The following is a 13,046-nucleotide window of genomic DNA, read 5'->3' as shown; positions in this document are numbered from 1 at the left end:
GTCCCATTCCCCACCCACTCACCCACCCACACAAAGAGAGCCTCCCCAGGATCACTCATCTATCTTGTTGGAGTAACCCACAGTTACTGCCCCCTAAAATTCTGAAATCAAATAAGCATGGCTGGTGCTCTCTGACTCAAGCAATTGAGAGATTTTATTATCTAGTATGTAAATCTCTTAATACACATCCCAACTACCTGATTTAGAACACACACACACACACACACACACACACACACACACAGAGTCTACAGTAAAATCAAGAAAAACTAAAATAGAGCAACTTTCACTAATTTTACCCCCAGAACATTGATCCTGCCTTGGGCAAAGTAAATAAATCAGTGAAGCTGTAAATACATTATATTTCCATTACAGACAATCATTTTCCCCATGCCTTCATTCAATAAGTGTTGAACAAATTCTTAAAGACTAGAGATTTGGAGGGATGTCTGACCAGGAAGCGCCACACGCTTTGGACCAGAACTGAGCAGAGCCGGAACTCAATTCTCAGGTCTTTTTGCCTCCAATTCTAGCTTTAGGACCTTAAAAATCCTGAGCCCAAAACGTGAACCTAGTATAACTCCACGCAAGTGAGAAACTAAATCCAGATGCCAGAGCTCTGTCCGAATTTGCTGAGTACTTGCTCTGAATAAAGTTCTACCCAGAAGGTGATATACATTAGAATAAAACATGCTCCTGCCCTCAAGGCCCTTGAGTCCCTGTGACCACTGTGTGATTTAAATAATTCAACTGAAATCAGAGACATTATCAGTAACAGAAAAAATTTTAAAAAAAGTCTCATGTGCCTCTTAAGATGTCTCAAATTAAAATGAAGCTTTCCATTTGACAAAACCCTAAAATATATACTAATCAAGATAAATATGACCCGAATGATAATGGCCACAATGATAACATTTATTATTGAGCACTTACTATGTACCAGGCACTATTTCAAATGCTTTCCAACTTCTAATACACAACAAGAGCATTAGATATTATTATCCTAATTCTACAAATGAGTTCACAAAAAAGCTTAGAGAATTACTTCATAACTTGTCCAAATTTACATATGCTAATAACCACCACACAATTCAGCCTCCAATTTTGAAAACTCCTGCCAGTATTCTATAGTTCTTTAAAAACGGATAACAACTCCCGCACACACACGTACACACCGACACGTAGTTTTATCTCTCTCTATAGGTCTGTTTGCTTTGAATATCCCCAAATTTAATCAATATCAGGAAAGAAAGCTAGAAGCTGAGAGAAATACTATCCATACAGAATGGGCCATTTGTGGTTAAAAAAAAAAAGAAAAGAAAGAAAGAAAAAGAAAAAATCAGTAAGATGAAGAAAATGAAGAGTTTAACAAGAAAGTTTCCAACACTTCATACTTTAATTGTGAATTGAAGGAATTATTGAGGAAAAATATTTTTAGAAAAGCATTTAAATTTATCCTGTGGGTGTCACTGACACTAAGGTCATTTCAACACAATGATTTTCAAAGTAATAGAAACAACTTAGGGTGGAAGCACCCAAGAGATGATTACAATAGAATCAACACTGATTTGCTCCAACGTTCCAGGAGATGAAAGTATAGACCTCATCTCCTCAAGATTCTGCTGGGATTGGATGTCTTTACTTCATTAACTGCTCATCCATGATACTATCTGAAAAATGCTGACCCTGCAGCTTTGTGCAGACGACTGCTGTTGCCTCAACAACTCTGTTTACTGGAATATCCATTTTCCTGTCTAATAGAGCCCAGAGTTGGAACTTCCTCCACTAGAGCTGATTTTCTACTGCTTCATTTATGCTACAGCTGTGTTTATACTAGGCGTGAGATATTTATCTCCATGATCATATACAGTCCAAGGTAAAGAAAAATACAGGTAGAAAATGAAAAGGAAGAGACACTCCTTTCACTGTCTTTCAAAGTAGAACAATTACAATTAGGTAGGGGAAAAAATACCTGTGAAAATGAACTCATTTTTTTACTTATAAAGGAAAACTGCTGACATAAGCAAACTGATGTAAATTGTGTATGTGTGTCCTGTCTCACTAATGTGCAAGTTTCCCTACTGGATTATAAGGTTCTTGAGGGCAAGAGTTAGATTCAAGAAACCTCATCTCTTACATGGGATGATGCCAAGGCCTGGGCCGTGGTGTCTGCGTTCCCCACTGTGTACTCTCTGGCTGTGAAGGAGCTGAGAAGATTTGCTGATGATCATGGCCAGGTTAGTCACTACAGACCCAGGGCAGCACCCTGCCCACGGGAGGCGCTTATTGAATATGAGTTGGACTAAATGGAAATAATATCAGCATTACCCAGTTACCTCCATTAACAACCAGTTTAGATGAGCTTTGATATTTTCCAAATTGTTCGTTTGTTTTCTCCTTTTAAAATTGTTACTATTTAAAAGTTTAGGCATATGATAATACTTAGCTGGAAGTAAATATTTAACCCAATCTCTACTAAGTCCTTAACATTTTATATACAGTCTGAAGACATACATAAAAATATACATATACATACACACACACATTTGGAATAAAAGCTGGTCTCGTCATAGAGTTCTGTTTTCTACGCGGTAGCAGTGAATAGAGATTTACACTTCAGGAGAAGGCAGGCACCTTACCATTTATCTTCCTTCAGCCCATCAACTTCCCTCTCCCCCTCTACCTCTTCAGTCATGGGTGCCTTCATATTCAGAACACAGCAGCTGCTTATTTTAAGAAATCCAGAACTTCACAGCTGCTCACTGTGCTTTCTCGTTCCATTCCCATTGCAAAGCTGTCATGTTGTTTGTCAAGTCTGAAAATCTCTTTCCTACTTTTCATTGGAGACACTGATTAATTCGATAAAAATAGAATCTCAAACTGTCATAGCTCTTTCAGTCATCTTAATTCATTGTAATTGGTTTTTAAATATTCAGTTCCTGATTTCTCATAAAATTGAGGGCATCACACATGCGTGAGCTGTCGTTATTTCTTAATACTAGCAGTGGTAATAGTAAGGTACCCGTCCATTCTTCCCTGTTGTCTGTATACTTTCAACCCTGATTAGTATGTGTGTGGCTGATAAATAATTGATTTGATTTTATAGTGAGTGACATATTTTGAAATCTGCAAAGCATCTTATGCTGGGAATTTAAGCCAACCCTTTCTTTTCCCAAGATAGCTCTGGGCGCTCCTGCAAGAATAAGTTGGAGCAGATCTTGACTTTCCTATTAGCATCTCACAATTTATGAGCTTTTGATAGCCATGAGATGATTTTTAAAGGATGATTTTAATTCCCCAATGCACCTAGATAACTAGAAAAATAACAGACAATAAATGAGTGCTTTAAAGAAGGAATTTAAGAATTTAAAGCTTCACCCAAGCTGAAAGTAATCAACAAAACTTTATAATGGTCCTGAACCGACTTCAATATTCCCTTGACATTATTAAACGGATGTATCAGCTTTGAATAACTTACTCCATTCAGGCTCCACAACCATCCTGTGATGCAGTAGTCATTATCTACAGTTGTTACATGAGGAGATTTGAGGCTCCGATATTTTAGGCTAATTACAGAATTAGGAATTGGCAGATCTGAAGTTCAATCCAGATCCAGCTGCATTCAAGTCTAGATCCAGCCACATTCACAGCCCTCACCAACCCCCAGGAAGAATGTGAGTCCTTGAACTTCCTGATATTTACAGCACTGTGTGGGTCCTTATATCAAGTTTAAACCTAAAAAAATTCAAAGTTCATTTATTTCATGGATTATCCAAGACTTTGGGGTTCAATTTATCACTGGCCACATACTGAGTAGGAAATGACAGGGCTACAATTTTCAACCATGATCATAAGTAAAGATTTAACATATTGGGGGAATTATTTGAAAAATCAAATATAAAGAAACTTGTACCTCAAATAATAATTTTCCCAGTAGAATTCGCCTAGCAAGTTTATCGTGGAAATCAAAGAAAAGTGTGTATTGTTCTAAGTAAAACTCTTTAGGTAAGTTTCTATCAGTATCATCCACTGTCAAAGTGTTAAATTCTTACTTTTGTTACTCCTGTAACCAAAGCTGATCAAACAATCAATCACACGCCTTCTGCAGCTCCAGGTAAACCACTTTTAATTAAAATATCCTTCAACTACCAACTTATTACAAATTCTGAACTCCATGGTAATTGAGAATTTAAGCAACAAGTCTGGCTGAATCACCATCCAAAAATACTGAGTGTAACTCAGTAAGTGAAGAGAATTAGAAATGAATTTTTTTCCTAAAGAGAATTCAGATTATATCAACTCACTGGTACAATTCCGTGTCATTTAAAGACAAACACCTTTGATAGGTCATTATTAGGAATTTAGCTAATTATGCATTAGTTTCTATTGGGAAGCTTTACTACATGTCTTGTGATGGCATTTATACCAGACTATCTTTACAAGGATGTCTGTAAATTAAACAGCCTGGAAGGATGAAGACGGCATCTCCCTCCAGGACAGAGGACAAATTGGTTACCTGACCAGGATAATAAAGGCTGAGTACATTTGCCAGCAGCTCTTTATAAGACTGGTGGCTTCCCTTTGTGACCGCCTAGAGGGGTGGGATAGGGAGGGTGGGAGGGAGACACAAGAGGGAAGAGATATGGGAACATATGTATACATATAACTGATTCACTTTGTTATACAGCAGAAACTAACACACCATTGTAAAGCAATTATACTCTAATAAAGATGTAAAAAGTAAATAATTAAAAAACAAAAGACTGGTGGCTTCCTAAACTCTGCCTTCCTCAGCTGTGACACAGACCCACCAGGTGTGAAGTACCCACCTGGCGTCACTCAGTGTTGCCCCCCTGGGAACTGGGGGACAAGGGAAACTGACGCAAGCAGGAAGCTCGAGCCGCAGGCTGTGCCATGTGGAATAGAATCCTTTGTGTCTGACCCAGGAGTTTTGTGTTTTTTCCCAACATGTATGGAACTGTGGCAGCCTCACTTATTAGCTCACAGGCAGGGTAAAATCCCAGAACCTTCACTGCTCTTGACAGTTATGTGTGATTGATTAAGTATTTGCAGAGGCTCACCAACTCCAAGGGAAGTTTTTGCACCTCCCTCTGAAGCCTGAAACTCACAGCCATCACCTGCGCTCACACAATCATGGCAAACCCACTACAGAAAACCACCTTCCTACAAGACCTGGCCACCTGATAGCTACTAAAATGAGGGGCGACGGGAACAAGTGGAGGAGGCTTGTCCACTGCCGGGTTATTAGCGCCATCGTGACCATGGACCTATACGCCCCAAACAAGATATCCTTCTTACTCCCTGATTGATTACATGCTTTCCCAGGCTGACCTGTAAATCCCTGCCATCAATCAGTCTCATGGGAAGAAAATCTCGTATCTTGCTCCCTCTCTTCAGGCTACCCCAAGGGTGATACAAGCCAGACAGGTTTTGAGGCACTGAGGTGCCCCAACTTGCTTCCTTTTCCCCACCTTGCTGGTCAGGCTCATGGACAGTAATAACCAATATTTACAGAGCACTTCTCAATAATCATCTGATCCTTCTCCCACCTGGAGATGCAGACAATTTGTAGGCTCTCTTCACAGAAGCTCAGCGAATCCAAGGGGCTTCGCCCAAACCCACAACTGGAAACTGATGAAACGGACACGTCAGCTCGCGGCTTCCAACTCTTTCTTCTGTAACTGTTCCACCCTGTACGCCACGAAACCCAGAAGCCCAGCAAATGGCTCACCCAGGAGCTCAGAACGCGGCTCCTCGGCCTGCGCCTCACGGGGAACGCCCACGGGCGGCGTGGTTCTGCATCCTCCCAGCACAGACATCACCTCCCACGTCTCCCCCGCCCCGGGAGGAGGGCTGCGCCTGCGCACAGTGCCATCTGGCCCAGGTTCCGGAAGCGGAAACCCAGGGGTCCAATCAACCACCCCCCAACACACCTGCACAGAAACTGAGGCTGTGCCCTCCGGACCCCACTCCGGCCCTCTCATTCGCTCCTTCACCCACTCTCTGAGTGGCCCCATGAGAGGCAGGGGAGTACACTGGTTAGGGAGCAGGGTCTAGAGCTAGACGACATGGGATTTTTAACCCTGGCTCAATCACTTATTAGTTGTAAGATCTTAGGCGACTTATTTAACCTCTTTGTGCCTTAGTTTCATTATCTGTAGAATAGGGATAATAACAGTACCTCTATTACAGGGTTGATGTACAGATTGCATGAATTAAATAAAGTACTCCAAACAGGCCAACACTCAATAAATGTTATCTGTCACCACCACTCCAGCTGCTATGAGTCCCCACTGGACACACTGATCCCATTTTGGTTAGCACCCCAATTTCTCACCGTCAGGCCTGGGCCTGAATTCAGGTGAACTTCTCCAAGTTCCCCACACCCAACCCTACAAAACCCTACAAAACAGCAATCTAGCCTCGCCCACTCTGCCATCAGAAACAAAACTGTCAAAGAGTGCGATGAGCTCCAGAACTTTCTTACTGAATGAATAAATGTGTTGGGAAGACTCTGTCCTTCACAATATATATTCTGGGAACACAGTGTTCTGGGCTGGAGCATCCTCTCTACCTGCTCTGTGAGTAAATCCACATTGTAGGCAGAATAATGACCCCTTTCCCCTCCCGCACCCAAGATGTCCACATCCTTTTCCCGGAACCTGTGACTACGTTACCTTACCTGGCAAAAAGGACTTTACCGATAGGAGTAACAAGGACATTGAGGTGGCAGATTTTCCTAGATTATCCAAGTAAACCCAATCTAATCAGGAGTCCTTAAAAGCAGAGAAACTTCCCCAGCTGTAGTGAATCAGAGAGATGGCAGTCAGAAAGATTCAGATCATTGCTGGCTTTGAACATCTTGAAAGGGGCTACAAACCAAGGAATGTGCGTGGTCTCTGGAAGCTGAAAAAGGCAAGAAAATGGATTTCCTCTGGAGCCTCCAGAGAGGAACGCAGCCCTGCTAATGGTTTGATGTTAAACCAGTGAGACCTGTGCTGGACTTCTAATCTCTAGAACTTTAAGATAATAAATCTGTACTGTTTAAGTCGCTAAGTTTGTGGTAACGTCTTACTGCATCAATAGAAAACTAACAGAGTCCCTCCCTCTGGATTCTCCTACTAGGGAAAGACCACAAGCCAGTATCCGGGCACTATGCCGTGGAATTAAGCAACAGAAAACCACATACTTCCTCACTAATTCATGCTTTCATCGAGTCACTCAATGAACTTCTGAAGCACCTGCCATATGCCAGGCACTGTTCTATGTGCTCCAGAAAACAACAGTAGAACAGAGAGAAACAGTTGGCTTCTGTTCCATGGAGCTTACGTCCCAGAGGTAAGAGAGAGAGACAGTAAACAGGCCAATCAAGAAATAAAACAATTTCAAACAGCGATAGGTGCTGTGAAGAAAATAAAACAAAATGAAGAGATAGAGAACGCTGGGGCAGAGCCAGGGGAAGGAAACCCCAGACTGGGTGGGAGGAAGGCTCTCTAAGAAATGACATTTGAGCTGAAATCAAAAAGGTACAAGGAGTCAGCGAGGCAAAGATCCAAGTCAGATCCTGAGCTGCTAACCCATGGCTGACTGAGGCGTGCTTACTGAGAAGGTAAAAGATGAAGTAGCCACTCTGAGAAACTGACGCAACTTCTTGCTCCAAAGAAAAGGACACCGTGTGAATTGCTTCGCTCATTTCCCTGTCCTCACTCTTCACAAGCATGACTTCTAAGGCTTTACTTTTTTAACATACTTTATGAGCAGTGTAAAGGCAGCATTACCCCCAGAGTCCCTGATATCACTCAGTGCTCTCCTTATCTGAATATGGATGTGGTTAGATTCCTGGGACGGCTGGACTGCTCTCGTTGTCGTTGTGATGGATTTCCCTGTGGCTGGCTGTTTCCTCTATCAGTGACACTGGCTCCAGGACCAAATCCATTGCTCAGGTTCAGACCCAGATGGAGAGCCAGAGCCCATGCAGACGCAGCTGGCTCCCCTGCACACTTAATGAGGAGAAAAATATCAACGTCTCTAGACGGTGAGTAAATGGGTAAACTTCTCTCTCCTGTCTTATCAGGTAGGAATGACGGTCTGTGCCATCCAAATCACACATACACACAACAAGCCACTCGATTTATCTATTATTGGTAAATGGTATCTTGCTCTGACATCTATGGTAAAATAGTGAAAGCCACTCCAATTTTGATGAAGACTGTCGTAGTGTCATTAATTATGTCTCACAATTGCTCCTTTCATAGGTTCTTTATGAAGGTCAAGCTAGAATGGCCAAGCAATCTGTCTCAAGCCAGCGTTCCCAGACGTACACAAACAATCCCGAGCAGCGCGAGCCATCTTGTACACCTGCTAAGACTCTCTCCCACGTATACTCGGCCATGTGAGAAAGTTACAAAGGCGAGATATGCAAAACGATTCCAGTTCTAGAGCTATGCTACCCATTTTTGTTGTTTTATACGTTAACACAAGAAACTTACATATAGACTTCATATTGAGTGGAAAGCCTTTTGTGTTGGGGAGTTGGGGTGCAGGGTTAACACTTCACAATGATAATTCACTGACCCTGAGGATGGTGCTCAGATTTTAGAGCCAGAATATGAGTCTGATTTCCAACCCCACCATATAACAACCGTACGACCTTGAACAGGACGCACCTCTGACCAAGCATCAATCCTTTCTTCTCTATAGATTGAAGTCGAAAGAAACGCCCTTTCACCTGTCTCAGAGGGTTCTCACAATTCCAAAATGAGATGTACTTTGTGAACTAAATATAAGTGTAAACGCAAAGTCCCCCCCACCCCCCACCCCAGCCTCCTCGCTCATGGTGCTACAAATATGTTGCGTTTAAGGCAAAAGCCCAGGTCCCGGTTCTCCGTACTCCACCCAGGATTCCTCTCCTCAGTGACTCCCTATGAGATGCCCTGGTGCTTGTGGGCATGGCTGTTCCCGCACCTGAGAGCATTCCTCTCCTCTTCGCTGTGCTTTTCGTGGGCTCCACTGACCACTGTTACTCTGCCACCCACAAGTCACCATCGACCCCCCCCCCCAACAACATTCTCTGGACAAATAAGTTCCTCTAAAACGCCAACCTCCAGGCCCGGCCATCAGGGAAACCATTTCCACTCTCGGGCCTTGCTCTTTCAAAAAGGCACCACCAAGAAGACGTCGTTAGGCACTGAGACCAGTTCTTTGCAGGAACTGGAAAACTTTATCTTTAAGGGCCAGATAATAAATATTTTAGGCTTCAAAGGCTTAAGTAATGTATCTCTGTAACACGTTCTTCTTTGCTTTGTTTTTACAATGCTTTAAAACCCTAAAAACAATTCTTAGCCTTTCATCCTTACGAAAACAGTCACAGGCTGGATTTGTCCCGAGGGCCGGAGTTTGCCAACCCACGCCGTATGCCACAGTCTCGTTCATGCCAGAGCGTACTTGTTTGTGTGTGTGTGTGAGCAGGTGTCTTCTGTTGGTAAGGGGAGTTGAGGGGAAGCTAGTTAAGTCAGGAGAGGTACCTGGAGCCTCTGTTCCCTTGGACATCCAGGCTGTCGCTCAGTCTGGTCCCACGGGCAGATTTCTTCCCACGTGGCTTTCTCTCAGTCCAGCCTCTTTCGGGGAATTCTAAGCCATGGGAGAGATCAGTCCATGTCTGAGCTCCAGAAGTAAGCCAGGCTCCAGTCCTCACCCTGAGGGCTCCTGAGCGGTATGTAAATCAAGCATGTGGCTTCCATGCCCCCCGGAACATTCCGTGACAGAAGGCCGCTCTGCCCACAGCACATGGATGGAACCTGGCGGCTACAGTGACTTACGATACCATCCAGCCTGGTGAAAATGCATCACGGAGCCACCCAAAATAGTTTAGACATTTATAATCTGCTATGCTTCCTACCAAAAAAAGAAGAGGAGGGAAAGAGGAAGACTGCAGAATATTTCGCTTGGATGTCATTATATCAAACACTGTCACATAATCCAAAAGCAAAAGTACGATTCCCCACCATTCACAGTTTCTAAAGGAGAGAGAGTAGATTTGGTCTTCCTTTGGATGTTTTCTCCTCTTCAGAGAAAACTTAATTTCAGTTCTTCTTGATTCTCACATATATGCCGTTGAGTTAAGGCCTCCCCAAGTGCAGAGGGTGCCCATCTGCAAATTAGTACGTGACGCCACCTTGGCCCACAAAGGAGCTAGAAAATGGGGCCCCTTCGGCTCTGTGGTTCAGCACAGTTTGGTTACTGAAGGTGCCTCTGTCGGGGGATGAGTGGGGGGGCGGGTGGAAGGCACCTCTTACCCTGGCAGATCCAGCTGTGCCCAAGGACACCCGTGTGTGTGTGAGCAGAGCCAAAATGGCTTCTCACCCCGACTTATGTCCTTGCCAGGCCGCACGACAACACACAGAGGCCCCGACTTGGTCCGCGAGTCCGGATGAATTTAGCCCATTTTATGCAGCTACTAAGCACTACGCTGACACAGAAGCCGCTCATAATATTTATGGCGTTGACTATGCTGGTGCTGGCGCCATCACCAACTCGTCAGCTGGAGAGCCTTTGCTCGTTATCACTTAAGGAGGGCTGATTTTGAGAGGGACAGAGAGGGTAAAGCCGTCCACGGTGTGGGTAAGTTGCAGGAGGAGGGTGACTAATAGCCATGAAGATGAGCACAGAGAGAAGGGTAACTAGTAGAACAGAGCCGACAGCTGAAGCTGAGGATGGAAGCCTGATGCTGAACGCCTGGAGGTTTAAACTGAAAGAGGACTTTCTTCAACAGTGGGAAGGAAGGTTTGGGAAACCTTGTTTGCACTGATGAAAGAGGTACACAGCTGAGAAGCCAGGAGGCCGGTGATGAGGTTTCAGTCTCCCAGAGGGGAAAGAATAGACACAGGTGGGGGCCTGGTGATGTGTGAGGAGGAAAATCTGAAGCTGCCGGGTCAGAACGAGCGATAGGTTGGAAGCGGGAAGAGGGAAGGGCGTGGTGGAGTCAGGGCTGACTGGAGTTCCTGGCCCAGGAAACGACTGATGGCTGTGTTTTGGTTGCCAAGGCAACAGGCCTAAATGGCAGCCGGAGAGGCCTCAGAGTCTCTCTCTGGGATCCTCCTGCCGTGGGTCATGCTGTACAGACCTGATGTTCTTCCATCAAACGTACAATACGTACTCTTGTTGCGTGAGGTGTGTGTATCACCTGAAAGGACTCTCCCTCCCCGTCGTATCAGGATGCTGTGGGTTGCAATCATGCTTCAGAAACATATTTTTCAGCATTGTTAGGGGAAACAAACATCTGTGACAACTAATCCGAACCCATTCATAGGAAAGATAAATACAAGCATTCTAACCTGTAGCATTATATGTAACTTCTTTAAACACGGAGAACGTTACAGCAGAGCTCTACCTTTCCAGCGGAGAATTTACTCCGTATCTTCCTCTGGAAACTAAAGATACTACATATAAATTTGAAATCATATATCTCTTCAAAGCATTAATTTTTAACAAGGCCAAAGTTGCTAACAACCAGGGAAAGTACCGATTGATAAATTATGTGCTCGGTACATAGTATACATTGTGAATTTGCATGCATATTAAATGCAAATGACTAGAAGAGCATAACACTAAGGCTTCAAATTTATATGTGCAAAAGACAGTAAATCCTAACATTAAAGTTCTTCCCAGAAAACATTAACTCCCCACATCCCATGCAATGGCTGCACAGTCAGGGGAGTGGTCTCAGTACAGAGTTCAGGAAGAGTATAAAACTTGTATCACCCATGCCACCCACTCACCAGACAGAGCAGACAAGACTGTCTGCATCCCGTGCGACAGAAGCAAGGTGCTGGTGCTGCCCAGCTTTTCAAAGTTTTCTTTTTCTCTTTTTTTTTCGTAATTTGACAGGAAAAAAGGTACCACCAAAACTGCCACTTTTGAATCACTAAGAAAATCTTTCGTCATTGTAAAGATTTCAACATTGAGGAAACGGGACAAAACACAGCTAACTTTGCTCTTCCACCAAAGTAAAAATCAGAGGTATGTGATGTCAACTTGGTAGGCTTTGGTGCCCAGTTATTTGGTCCAACACAAGTCCAGCTGTTGCTATAGAGGCATTTTTGTAGATATAATTCACAGTATCCCTCAGTTAACTTTAGGTGAAGGTGAGTACCCTGGATAATCTGAGTGGGCCTCATATAATCAAGTTGAAGGCCTTAGGAGCAAAAACTGAGTTTCCAGGAGAAAAAAGAATTCTGCCTGAAAACTGTAACATAGAAATCCTGCCTAGGGCTTCCCTGGTGGCACAGGGGTTAAGAAGCCGCCTGCCAATGCAGGGGACACGGGTTTGAGCCCTGGTCCGGGAAGATCCCACATGCCGCGGAGCAACTAAGCCCGTGTGCCACAACTACTGAGCCTGCACTCTAGAACCCATGAGCCACAACTACTGAGCCCGTGTGCCACAACTACTGAAGCCCGTGGGCCTAGAGCCTGTGCTCCCCAACATGAGAAGCCACTGCAATGAGAAGCCCGCACACCGCCACGAAGAGTAGCCCCTGCTCGCCGCAACTAGAGAAAGCCCGCGCGCAGCAACGAAGACCTACTGCAGCCAAGAATAGAATAAATAAAATAAATTAATTTTTTAAAAAGCCAAGAATAGAGTAAATAAAATAAATTAATTTAAAAAAAAGAAATCCTGCCTAAGTTTCCAGCCTGCTGACTTGCCCTACAGATTCCAGATTCAAGGCTACGACATCAACTCCTGCCTGCTGGCCACCCCTATGAGTTTCAGACTTGCCAGCTCCCACAGTTATGTGAACCAATTACTTAAAATAAATATACTATATGTACATACACACAGGCGTAGATGCGTGCATATCTATTGATTCTGTTTCTCTGCAAAACCCTGACTGATACAAGACTCAAAGGGATTTCCCACTTAGAACAAAGTGTTCAGTATTATAATCCATCCTGGTGGTTCGTTGAGTGCTGCTTGATTTTGATTACAATGTAAAAATTAATGTATTCTCTTCTCAAAATTTTTTATT

The sequence above is a fragment of the Phocoena phocoena genome, chromosome 18, assembly GCF_963924675.1.
Source record: "Phocoena phocoena chromosome 18, mPhoPho1.1, whole genome shotgun sequence".
In the NCBI taxonomy this organism is placed as follows: domain Eukaryota; kingdom Metazoa; phylum Chordata; class Mammalia; order Artiodactyla; family Phocoenidae; genus Phocoena; species Phocoena phocoena.
Note: the sequence above shows the minus strand (reverse complement) of the source record.